The following is a 12431-nucleotide window of genomic DNA, read 5'->3' on the forward strand; positions in this document are numbered from 1 at the left end:
GGGTTAACACACTCCCTACCTTCACTTCTCCGTCGATGTTTTCATTCCTCAGTTACTTCCTCTTTTCGAAAGAGAAAGTACAGAACGAGCAGGAGGCCCATTGAGTCTGCTGCTCTAATGGCACTGCTTCTCCTGCACACAGCAGGAGAGAGCAGCAATTCCATGTTTAAAAAATCCATCGGACTTAATGAGAGGGTTTTTTGTCGCGCAAGGAAGGCCAAAAGAGGCGGAAGGCGTGTGGGAGGCAGACGACATCATGTGAGGGACCTGAGCAAACTCTGTGAGTGCCCAGTAACGAGCGTGTAATAAAACGCTCATCAGATGGTGCTTAGAAACAAAGCGGGTGGTATCCCAGCCCATCTCTTCCCACTTTGAACACTAGTGTAGCTACATTCCTTCTTTCTTATCCTTGTTTCTCTCCACCGTCTGTAACCTGTTTTGTTTTATCTTGCTTATGCAAAAAAGAAGAGTGCCATATAGCACCATGTGTATTAAGAACAATGCAAAATAATAACAATCATAATTACTATAATAAAAAAATATTAAACAATGCAGTGATCAAAGTACGCTGCAAAGTGAAAATACCATTACAACTACAGACAGAGGCATTAAATGCATTTGCATGCATTCACCACGGGGGCACCAAGTTGGGGAAGGCTGTATCAAGTTGTTTCATATTATTTCTGCTCCTGCTATTAGTTGTTTATTTCTTTGTGTGTTGAAAGTCAAAAGGTAGCTTGAAAATTTATCAAAAAATCATAAACAGAAAATAAAAGACGAATCCATTTTAAAATTTAAGATTTATATTCCAGCTAAAGTGGTTTACCAAAGTCTTTAATTTTTAAAGCATTTGAACATTTTTTCCCTTCCCAGTTGACAAGAAGAAACTGACTGGCTGAATCCTGTTTCATAACTCTAGGGATCCTACTGAAAATAGGACAGCATGGCTCATGAAGAGGGATTCCTTGTATTCCATTTTCAACAAATGCCTTGAAAGCTGCGAGGGAGGAAAAATTAAAATTCAATGTTCTTTTTTATTCTGGTGGAACCTGAAGTGCATTGTAGTAAAAATGCAGAAGATTCAGGAGATATGTAAAATATAATCACATCCCCATATATATAGATATAAAGATAAAGTTGAATAAAGGGACAAATATAGTCACATGCACACATATTGTATTGTGCAAACAGTTATAAATAAAAGCTTGCATTCAGTTTTCAAGGAAAACTGGTTAAGGTCATTATCAGAATGCATTCTTTGCCTTTTAGGCTTTGGGATATTGGTACTTGATCAATGTCTGTCTCAATGAACAGGATGATAAAGAAAAGTATACCATTGTTTTCACGATAGTATACTTTTAGCTCAGTCTGAAAATGCTTGGCAGGTTCTTTTACCATCAAACAATTCAGATAGTCAGTTTACAACCACACTCCAATTCCTCTTGATCTCAGTTATTCTATCATATATTATCACTGTTCCCAGCACACAGAAGCTTAGAGGAATGTCTATTAAAATAGCACTCAGAGGCCCACTTTCAGGTTTATGATTAACTCTGAACATAAGTGCATTATTGTAAACAAACATCTCAGATTTCAGCTGAACATATTACTGCACTATTATTATTGTCATGTGAAATTTCTATGTTACTCTGACGTTTTCTTCAGAAAATATGTGATGCATAGAAGTAAAATATGACCTGTGCACATATATCTGACTGCAGATAACACAGTGGTATAACACCAATGTTCCCATAACTATAGTAGCATATAGCACTTGCCTTATTCACAAATAATCATCCTTAGAATACCATAATATGTTACCAGCAGAAACTTTCCAATGGGTTCATCTCATGTATCTCTAATAATGTATAGATCCAGGAACTATATAGGTAGGGCCATTATTTTATTTATGTATTTATTTAAAACATTTATATCCCGCCCTATGTCATTAAGATTTCAGAGCGGCGTACAAATAAAAACATACAGTATAAAACAATAAATATGCACAGTTAAAAACAAATTAAACCATGTGCATCCTTACTATTCAATTATTGCTTGCTGAGAAGTTAGACAATTTGAATAGTAAGAAAACACACACCATTGGTACTGCCCACATGTAGCTCCATCACACCTACTTTTCCCCCCTGTTATGCACCTGCAATTTTGATTTGTTTCATTAGCGGGGCAAGCAGCGGCCCCTTTTACGATAGTCACTATACCAGTATACCCTTTTTACTTGTTTGCTCTCCTGCTATTGTGCCCACCCTCCTCCTTCCCCCTCCATTTCATTGGTTCTTGTCAGGTGATGAATGTGGGCACCTCCACTCAGGACCTGATTTATTTATTTATACAGAGTGTTCCCAACATAGGAGTGATCACAATGGTTAAAGTTTGGGGAATCACAGGCAGGACTTCCTTATGTCGCAGAAGTCCCCAAAGTGTTTGGGGTAAGTCCCCAAAGTGGGGGGGGGGAGCAAAGAGGACTTTAAGCCAGGTGACAGCACAGGGCTGACTTTCTTCACCACCACTTTGCTTAAAATCAAGCCAGCTTCCCAACTTTCCCACACTCGTTTCACCATGCCTTGTTGGAAAAGCATCGCCAAGGCTGCCCCCCCTTCAGCGTTTAAAGATAGCACGTCCCCCATTTTCACGCTCTACACCACAGTTATTTTATCCCCCCTCTCCAAATCAGAACCTCATGTGGCGCAGAGTGGTAAGCAGCAGTTACTGCAGCCGAAACTCTTCCCCACGGCCTGAGTTTGATCCCAGCGGAAGCTGGTTCTCAGGCAGCTGGCTCAGGTCAACGCAGCCTCCATCCTTCCGAGGTCGGTAAAATGAGTACCCAGCTAGCTGGGGGAAAGGGAAGGCAATGGCAAACCACCCCGCTACAAAGTCTGCCAAGAAAACGTCAGCGAAAGCAGGCGTCCCTCTAGGAGTCAGCAATGACTCAAGTGCTTACACAAGAGGTTCCTTTCCTTTCCTCCAAATCCTAATTAATAAAACTTAACAACATAGGATCACTGCACCTGTTCTTCCCAGCCAAAGTCCCAACAAAACAATCAACAACTTTGTAGGAAACCATGGAAAATCCCAGACCCATCAGCCAATGTGATGGATGTGACCAAAATGCTTACAGCTCCTTCATTTTTAAAAATTAAGAGATTGAACATGGCACCATGATAGCTCTTAAGTAGGGCTTTAGGCATGCCATGTTTGAACAAGATCCTTTCATCCAATGATTTTTTATAAGTTTTTAAATTTCCCCCTCAAACCATTCACCTACGTAAACACACGCACACACACCTCTGGTTCTGTGTTAATCCACCCCTGCACATTTATGGAGGGAGCTTTTATCTTCCATAAATGTAAAGGAATGGATTGACACAGACACAGGAAAAGCCTGATATTTCCATAAGCACAAAAAAATTCAAAAAAAGAAAAGTATGTTGACAAAGAAGGATGGGAAAATCCCCTCAAACAGCCCAGTTCTTGCTCAGTGTCAATGGGGTGTGCTGACTGCCTTTTGTGGAGGGAGGGGAAATGGAATGGAATGGCTGGAATATTGAACTGCAGGATTTCACACCACAATATTTTGAATTGTAGATTTAGTGTTTGGAGAGGAAGAGGATATTTCTTGGATCTATTCATCAGTTATAGAAAATGCCCTTTGAACCATAAAGGACTGATTCAAAATCTGTTGTTGTTCTCAAAGCAAAAGAAATATTTCTTAATGAATTCAAAGTCCAAGGGAAAATGTATGAGTCCATGCTGTTTCTGAGTGAGCACCTCTGAAGTCAACTGCTCGGAGTTCTGTGTGTGCTCTGAATTATTCTGCAGCCTATTTATTCAATCCAATATTTTTAACAGACTCTTATTTGTTCCCAATAACTAGGCTGAAAAATGTGGCGCTGAGTATACTCTTACAAGCCTGATTTATCTTGGGGGCTTGAAGAGAAATAAATTGAAAACCAGGGGGAAGGTGAAATTGAATAGAGCAGCTGGAGTACCTACTTTTAAATGTCCCCAAGGACGAAGTTAAAACTGCCCATAGAAATCAATGGCGACATCCACAGTTTTAATGCAGCTGGGATAGTGCACCAGTGTGTCTACCACAACTGACAAACAAGCAAAAATAGAGGGGGGAATTCCTAAAGGAAGGGTGGAGGTACAAAACAGTAATAATGATAAAATTCTTACTATATGAGGGCTAGAGAAGAACCAATGTCAGTAGTCAGGTTTGTTGAAATATTAAATGTTTTTGTTATTATTTTTGAATGATAAATTTAGTGATAATGTCTTACCATACCCATTTTCCCCCTTTAATTTGAACCCTTTAGCCCTCTCCAGGTATTCTTCGTCCCATGATGAAAGAACATGTGAGGTGAGGCGCGCTCCAGTCATTGCATCTGTCACCCTGTATGTGTGGAAGTTGGAACAAGTTGGAACAATTTCCTCTATCCATGGAAAATCGGGGTTCCTAATTGTGTAGAGAACCCCCACGGATAGAGGAAGCTCTCTGTTTCAGACATTGCCCTCCATGGAGGGGGTGCTGATCTTCTCACATGTTCTTTCATGATGATAAGAATGGCTGAAGATGGCTACTGTCAGATGATAATGGATATTGGATGATATCTATGTAAATTTTATATGATTAAATACATTTAAAAATCAAAGAACCAATGAGGATCAAGCATGCTCAATGGGCACAGATTCTTGACTAAGTGTTGGGGAAGGTGGGGAGATAGAAAACTCGGAGCAGTAGTGGGAATGGAATGAAGTGGCTGAACACAAGCACTCCATACAACATTTTGTACTCTCTATTTCCGAAGGTCAATTGTAAGTGTCATTGCTTATGTAGCCAAAATGGCACCACTTACATAAAAGAGATAATAATAATAATAATAATAATAATAATAATAATAATAATAATAATAATAATAATAATACATAAAAGAGAGATGTATCAGTAGGCTTGGGGGAACTCCAAGGTTTGCAGAAATACAAAATAAATAAATAATAATAAATAAATAACAAGGCAGGATTCCAAAAACTGAGGACTGAGCTTCTTAGTGTCTGAAGGGGACAGAGGGGAGGACAGAAAACTGGTAGGGAAAGGGAATGGAATGATATATTGTGGAGGAGGACATGGATGGTGACTGTAACAATGAATGAATAGGAACATTCCAGATGTTGCAGGACCTACTTGTTCCCTCAATGTTCAGGCTGTGGACCTTGCTGCTTATGTAGCCAAAATGGCACTATCTCCACCCAAGAGAGAGGTTTTGACCCCCTCCCATCCCAAACAGGGTACTGAGCATGCTCAATGACCATGGAATGCTGACTGACTGGTGGGGGGGGGGGAGAGAATGGAGTGACTGGAAACCTGAGCAGCAGCATTTCACGTCATAATATTCTCACTCATTGATTTGGAAACTACGAACCCGTTTGGCAGCCTGACAGTGTTCTCTGCATGAGATCTCATAATATTGTACCAGACATCTGATTTCTCAGTTAAAGTTTCTTGATTCTAATACAGATAACAGACAAATACTTGTAACTGGCAGGGCCAGCTTTATCATGAGGCAAACTGAGGCACTCACCTTATGTTTCCCTTACGCTGCATGCCCCTTCTTCGCCTTAGCTTTGCTGCTTTGGGGCTCTAGCTGGCCGAGTTCTTGCAAGAGCCCCACTGCCAGGAAAGGGCACAAGGTGGCAGAGACAGTGGTGGCAGGAGAAGGGGAACAAGGTGCAGGAGGAGGCAGTGTCAGTGTCAGGAGGTAGGGCATAAGACACCTTAATCCAGGGCTGGTAACTATGAGTGGGAGCATAATAATTCATGCATCATCCCCTTTACCAAGATCAAGTTCCCTCACATTCACGTTTTCCCTAAAACATCCTTATTTCTAAGCATTACCAGAGAGAGAGAGAGAGAGAGAGAGAGAGAGAGAGAGAGAGAGAGAGAGAGAGAGAGAGAGAGAGGAATTTCTTCCCCATCCCTACATTTTCCTCTTAGGACAAAGGCAGGGCAGTGGTGCACTTGCAGGGCAGAACTAGTGAGCAGGAATGGGTTGCTTAACTCACTCCTCATCCCCAGCCCACAAATTATGCTGTGCAAATGTCCACTGCACTGTTTTAAATCAGTTCTCCCCCCGCCCCCCAGCTAGGATCTGCAAGCCAGTAAGCCCAGCTGGTGGTGAAACAGTCCAGCAGGATGGGTAGGTGGGTGTATTTGTAGAAAGCATCAGCAGGCACGGAAGGCATTAAGCCATGCTCTCCTCCTCCCACTGATCTTCCCCTGAAAGTGTTCCCCATGACTGCATTTACAATATTTCAGCAAATGCAAGTTTGGGAACATACATTTGCCAATATGACATTTTGTTCCACCCTTAGAAACTCACAAGAAGAGAGAAAAAGAAAGCAAATGAGAGATGAAGTTTCCAATCTGATTTTGCCCCTTTTTGCCATTTATATAAGATTAACTCCTAATATAATGAGCACAGGATATGTAATGCCACGTGAAAAGAAAAAAGAATAAAGTAACAAAAACAGCAAGCAAGTTGCAGCATTAATTTCCCTTTATATGGTTGTTTTCTGTCTGAAAACAGAATGGCTATGAAAGGCAGATTTTTATGTACTTTCATTCTCTGAATCATTATTTGTATTCTTTCTTTGGGATAACAATTCATAGGGACGCATTTCCATTTAAGATGCAATATATTTAATGTTCAACTACATCAGCTATTGTGAATCAATTTACTGTGGATAAATTGTTTCTGCAAATATTACTATACCCAAACTCTACTTTATAGAAAGCATGGAGATTAACTTTCTTATTTTAGTAGTGCAGTATAAAGTGTGAAAGTGTACCTAGAGACTTACCTTTGATATAGTTTATATTATATACAATTCTATAAATGAGATTAAACTGGTCCAGTTACCCACATATAATTAAAATATGACACTGGTCTAGTTAAACTGGGTACACGTATTCTGGCTTCAAAAACTGTCCAGCTTGGTTTCTCTAGAAAGCTTTGGAAAGACATTCCTCATGATCCTCATTCCCTTTTTCCTGTAGTGGCACAACATCTATAGTAATATAATAATGTTTATCTGACCGTCCGTCCATCTGTTACCACCATAGTGCCATGACGTAAATCTAGATACTTAAAATTTGACATGCATACTAAGGGAATCCTAGGTGTACACACATTAGAAGTTCTCCCCCCAAAAATGCATTAATTAATTTCAGTTAATTTAAATGTGTCCATGTGTTTGAAGTTTGCAATAATATTTTCATCCACAAGTGGCAGATTTCCCTAACCAGCATATAGCTTTGCCATCCATACAGTATGAAGCCATGAGAGATTAGTAGGCCAAGGTCAAAGTTATATATGCATGCCCCTTTTCCCCTACTGTGGGGCAGCCCCCCAGCCCCATCCACTCAGAGGAACAGAGTTGACAGACCCCTCTAACATTTTCAGTCACTAGAAGCAGACTTCCCTAACCAGTGCATAATTTTGCAGTCAATACAGTTTGAAGCATGAGGGGAAATTAGTAAACCAAATAATACAGCCATATGCCTGCCCCATGCTGCCCTTCAGGGAAATGGAGTGGACAGACACCTCCCTTAAAGGGGCCATGCTTAGGGGTGCCAAAGGGGCAGGCACAATGTATCCAGATCTCTGACAAATGTGTAAGTTTGCTTAAAGGCATCAACATAAGGGCTATTCCCCACCCACTGAAAGCCATCCGTTCACTAGTTGTTGACTAAAGTAGGGTTGTTGGGACAATGGCATAGCCAACTCCCATCTGCCCTGATCCTCTGGCGGATGGGCAGAGGTTTCCCATTCCTGCCACAGGCCTTTGAAATTCCCTAGTATTTATGCCTATCTTGGACTTCTAGCTACTGCAGGGCCAAGTAATGTGAACTGTCCAGAGATCTTCGGCCATTTGGCAGTATAGAAATGTAATAAATAAGTATACAGATATGACAAAGGCACTCGTGTTCTGAAATTCCCTGGGTTTTCCTTGATATGTAATAATAATAATAATAATAATAATAATAATAATAATAATAATAATAATAATCTAATATTTTAGCATAAAATAAGTAAAGGATTTATTTGATATTTACCTTTATTCCGCAAAGATATTGTATTAAACTGGTTTTATCATGACTAAGCCCCAATTCCCACATTAACCGCTGATGTCCTAGATCTACACTTCTACTTTAAAAAGGTTTTATAATGGTAGTGACAACTGTTGGGCCCAGGACACACTCCATATACAGTTTTCAAACCATTTTAAAGTGCCATATCCTACTTGGTGTAGATCTGGCCCTAATGTCAGTGTGACATGATTTTTATGCATCATGTATCCCAATAGATCATTGTGTCCCAATAGATAAAGTTATTTGATCTGCCACATTCTGGAAGGAAATTCATAAAAAAAACCCTAAACTTCAGATTATCAAGTCCATCAAAAATTAAACTTCAGATGAGGATCACTGACCTCATAATGATAGATAAGTATTCATCATGTAATAACAGTGCAGATGTCATTGTGACACGCAGACATAAAGCACATGCTTAAATGTAAATGAGTACTAAGTGCTGCTTCAGATATTACCCTGGTGGCATAACTAGAGGTGCAAAACCACATGATTAGCTAGCTACATGTGTAATATAATCTCCCTGTGGTTTGATTGATTTTCACCCTGTCTGGGAGAAATAATTTTTACAATAAGGGTGCAATCCTAGGCATGTTTAGCCAGGAAAAAGACCTACAACTCCCACCATTATGGGACTTTTTTGTGTCTAAACATGCACAAAATTGTGCCTAAATAACATTAAAAAAATAACGAAATAACATAGTGTGTACTTAGACAGCCACATGGTTCCACTGGCAACAATATCGCCCAGGTAAAGGCTGAATCATCCTTACATTGCTGCTAAATCAGGGCATAATAATGACAGGGTTTGTTAATGTTTATCTAATAATTAAATAGTTATTAGGAAATTTCATGGTTTCAAATGTATCCCATGCCCCTTGAAAGCACAAGACTATTACTATGCAATGACTATAGCCATGTTTTCTACTGAGAACGCAGTTAGTCAGCTGTAGACTTTCCTTCTTCTAACCCAGGCAGCAGATGTCCTTCCTTTCATGCCAATGGGAAACCTGACTGGATGCTTTTGTTGCTGTGGTTTTACATATGAAAGCTGTTTGCTAGAGATCAAAACTAGCTTCTTATTAACCCTTTACCAGTGCTGGCAATTTCCCCAAACCAAAAAGAAAGAAAAGAAATGAGGTCATCCTAAAATTCTGTTGTACAACAATACTCATTACACAGTTAAAGCCCTGGAATGACTATACAGGTATGATGGCAATTAAAGTGAGAAAGTTTCTAATATTTTACTATTACTAATAATGGCATTCACCTTATCAGCAGAAATCTTCTCATTAGCCCAGACAGCATTCATTGTAGCTTTTAATCCTGCTATGTGTTCCCATTCCACTCGATATTGTTATGAGAAATGTGGAACCATCCTTTACAGAGATGCTTGCTTGCTAAACCTGCTGCCACTCTGCTCCTTGTTAGCTGTCAGTGTTAGGGGGTGCAGGGTTTTGATGATACACATAGGTGCCTGTGTATGAAGTTTTGTCCCAATCCTGTAACCCCACCCCTAGGTTTGGAGCTGCTTTGCGGTGCACCTGAGATTTTTGCTCCTCTGGAGTACATGCATTGGGGTTTGATGCTGCATCAGATGCCTCCTGACTAGGAGTGGCTATGTGTTGAGTTTTGTCTTGATCCTGCAAACCCCCAAGGTCTAGCCAATTTCTCCTTTTTGGTGCACTCAAGATTTTCCCTCCTTGGTGAATGATCCTGCAGGGGTTTGATGGTGCATCAGGTGCATCCTGATTGTGGGAGGCTGTATATGAAGTTTTGTCCCAAGCCTGCAAATTTGCAGCGCTTCAGAGGTGAAGTCGTGCCACTGGTCAGGCAGGAGGACTGCTGCAAGACAGGGGGCGGTGTGTGTGAGAGAGTCAAATTACACGCTTATTAACCCACTTGTGTAGTGGGGAATCATGGGCTATTTAAAAAAATAAGTTACTGTGAGTAGCTTATTAACCCATCATGGATGACATCTGGACGCAGCCATAGAGTTTAGGAGTGTCATCTCAGATCACAGGTGCCATCGTGTCTTATGCTGGTCCTACTACAAATTCTGATATTTGTTGCTAGTTGTATGGGTGTGTTGTCTTATTACTCTGTTTTCTAAAGATGGTAAATGAATTAACAACTTTCACCAGTCGTTTATTCAGATCTAACCATTTCTTGAATTTTGTTTGGCAATTATTTAATGGGAATCTCCTTGAACTTTAAACAATTTCTCTCACTTTTCCCTTCTTCTTCTTCTTCTTCTTCTTCTTCTTCTAAGTGCTATTAACTATCTTGATTTTTACATTCAAGCAAAGAATATGAATAAATATAAAGAATTATTTGGTAAGTTCATATATTGGGAACATTTTTCTAGACGGTAATGGTGATACTGACAAGGAATCTTATTTCCTTATGCTCTGAAATGAAAACACAAATAAAAACATAGACATCTTGCAAACAGGTTTGCAAACAGCTTGTCACAATGAAAAATTATAATCAATGTGACATGAACATTCTACTTTGGTTTATTATTGAGCCATAATTCTACCAAAGGGAATTCACTCATGTGAACGGTAAAACCCAAATCAGCTGTTCACTTTCTATAATTTACCCGTGAGGTCTGGTTTGCATACAGTTTCCTTCCTTTAAGAATATCCTCCTTAGAAACATACACATTTCTAAGCTATATAGATGGTATAACCACAGTATAAGAACATAAGAAGGGCCATGCTGGATCAGACCAAGGGTCCATCTAGTCCAGCACTCTGTTCACACAGTGGCCAATCAGCCGTCGGCAAGGGGACAACAAAGCAGGACATGGTGCAACAGTATAATTTATCGTAGTCACTATGTAGCACTAAAAGGGTCAAAATTAGCTCTTACGGATGCCATTTCAAAAGTTTTATTATATTTATTTGGGGCACCCATGGGGTGTAGGTGCGAAAATGGCCCCTAGACCTTTCAAAGTTCCCCACCCTTAACTTAATGGGTCCTAATATTGTATTGTTAGTTGTTTTTAGTTGTTTAAAATTTTGTATGATAAGATTTTATATTATTTTATCGTGTTTTACTTTAGTTTTTTTATTTCTGTGAATTGCTTAAGGAGCTTTTGCTATTGGGTGGTATAGAAATGAAATAGTAATAACTAATACTAACATCAGATACAGTGCTATTGCGTTTAAAGAGACTTACTTCTAAATAAGGGTTGTGAGCAATGTTAGGCTAATGGACAAAGTACAAAAGGTGGCAGTGTGACACTTGTGCAAATGCTAGCAAACAACAAGCATAACTAGCGCAAATAAGATCTTGTTTAATGACTTGTGCAATGACTTGTGCAATTGCTTGTATAAGCAGAATCAAAGTACTTGATCTGATACTTGCACATATATGAAACACAATTTTGGCAAATGGTAGAAGATTTGTGCTAGCAAAGTTACATCATAAATGTGTATTGAATTGTAGCCTAAGTGTTGCATTGATGTGATGTTGCTTCAATTCTCCCCTCCATTTATTCTTATATATATATACATGACCTGTCATTTTCTTTGTTTCAAGTGATATGAATTGCTCAGCAAAGATGACAAAAAGAGACCTATGAAATGAAGATGTTGGTCAAATGTATTGCAATTAAGTAATGTCAGGCAGAATTGGAAATAAAAATATATGTAGGTGATATTAGCAGACCGTTGAGATACTACCTGAATATATGGCCACCAACTTTTCAGAAGTATTTAGCTAAACCCAATTAGTGCAATACAAGTTTATTAAAAGAAATAGGAGGCTTTACTGTTTTTTTAATGAGGGCATGGATTCACCCAGAGGTCACAAGTCTAAAAACTCATGCTAAATGTTAAATTTAAGTCTCTAAGGCCCATGCTAAATATTAAATTATCTGTGCAATAGTATTTTCAATTGTATACCATACTTCCACCCACCTCCACTTTGAGTGAAAGTATAGGAGCAGCTATGAAAAAGAGTGTGTGTTCTATTTTGTTACTTAGGGAGTTTAGATTACAGTGAAAACACCTGCCTACCTTAAACCATAGAAGTGAAATACATAAATAACATTCTTTGGACATGTTGCAGAAATGACCAGACCAGTCATCAATTTCTGCTCTGTAAATTCTCCTTTTAGATTTTGCTATAATATTGTATATAACTTTTCCCAGATACTTTATGGTGTTTATGTTGTATGTCTATGCACCAGTTGCATTGTAGGGATGGGAGCTTGGCTCCATTAAAGAGCAGTTTTGTAGTCATACAAAAT

This window comes from Elgaria multicarinata, chromosome 2 (assembly GCF_023053635.1).
Source record: "Elgaria multicarinata webbii isolate HBS135686 ecotype San Diego chromosome 2, rElgMul1.1.pri, whole genome shotgun sequence".
Lineage (NCBI taxonomy): Eukaryota > Metazoa > Chordata > Lepidosauria > Squamata > Anguidae > Elgaria > Elgaria multicarinata.